The sequence below is a fragment of the Brassica oleracea genome, chromosome C6 (assembly GCF_000695525.1).
Source record: "Brassica oleracea var. oleracea cultivar TO1000 chromosome C6, BOL, whole genome shotgun sequence".
Classification (NCBI taxonomy): domain Eukaryota; kingdom Viridiplantae; phylum Streptophyta; class Magnoliopsida; order Brassicales; family Brassicaceae; genus Brassica; species Brassica oleracea.
Genome location: NC_027753.1, coordinates 4,515,524 through 4,516,909, shown reverse-complemented (window position 1 = coordinate 4,516,909; position 1,386 = coordinate 4,515,524).

The following is a 1,386-nucleotide window of genomic DNA, read 5'->3' as shown; positions in this document are numbered from 1 at the left end:
CTGAAACCCTAATTTGGAAAAACGATTTTAAAATTGTTTGATTTGAAATTTGATTGTTTGTTTGATCACCTAGAGATATTGATAGGATTGTTTAAACTCGAATCTGTATTGCTTGACATGTTTAAACTAAAAATCCTAATTAAACTTGATAAAGATCTTGATTATATCATCTCATGGCCGTGTGGCCTTATTGCTTTCATAATCGAATTTGATCATACCTGATTGATTGCAATTGAACCTAGATATTACTCTAAGGATGACATTGAATTGAACTAAATAGCTGTGTGGCTCATACTTGGCCGTAAGGCATATACCTGGGCCGTGAGGCATTGTTTGAAAGTTTAAATGTTTAAAACTCTAAATCTCGTTTTAAATCTTAAAAGGCCTTGAAACCTTAATCTTAAAACCGAATCCTACTAGTGTTTAAATCAGAAACCCTAGGATTGATTAAGGATTTCTTGCATACATATGGATCTGAATATGGATTGCATTCATACTGTTTAAATAAGAATCGACCAGCATGCAGTTTATACAATCTTGAAACCGGTTGCATTAGATATAACTGCATTGCCGAGTGGCTTGATGAATTGATCGCACCATGATCGTTTCTAGATTGATTGTTTTTCATAAATTCGTAAGACATGTTTGTGGCCGAGCTTGTTAATATATCTTGCGGCCGCATGATCACATTGTGAAACTCAATTTTAAATGATGATGTGATTCAGATGTCGAAAATCTCAAACAGAGACTATGTGACCCTTAATCTCTCCGGAGATAACTACTTGCTGTGGGCGCTAGATACAAGATCAGTCTAAGGTCAAAGGGACTTGGTGATACTATCATCAAGGGCAACAATGAGACCGATAAGAATTGGTACATGGCTATAAGTATTATACGCCATCACCTCATTGAAGGTCTAAAAGATCAGTACATCACGATGGAAAATCCACTAGAACTTTGGGATGCTTTACAGCATAGATATGATCACCAGAAAACGGTGTTACTTCCAAATGCTAGAAACGACTGGAAGAATCTCAGATTCTTGGATTATAAGTCGGTGGATGAGTACAATTCAGTCTTATTTAAGACGGTCTCGATGCTGAGACTTTGTGGTGAAGTAGTAACCGAAGAAGAGTTACTTGAGAAGACTTACTCTACATTCCATTCATCAAATGTGATACTGCAACAGCAGTACAAAATGAAAGGCTTCGCCACATATATTGATCTGATCTCGTGCCTACTTCTGCCCGAGGCAAACAATGAGCTCCTGATGAAGAACAGTGAAGCTAGACCTGTTGGAACAACACCATTACCGGAGGCTAATGTGGTTGAAAGGAAAGATCCCAACGAGTGCAATTATGTCCAAAATGACAAGAGATCACACGG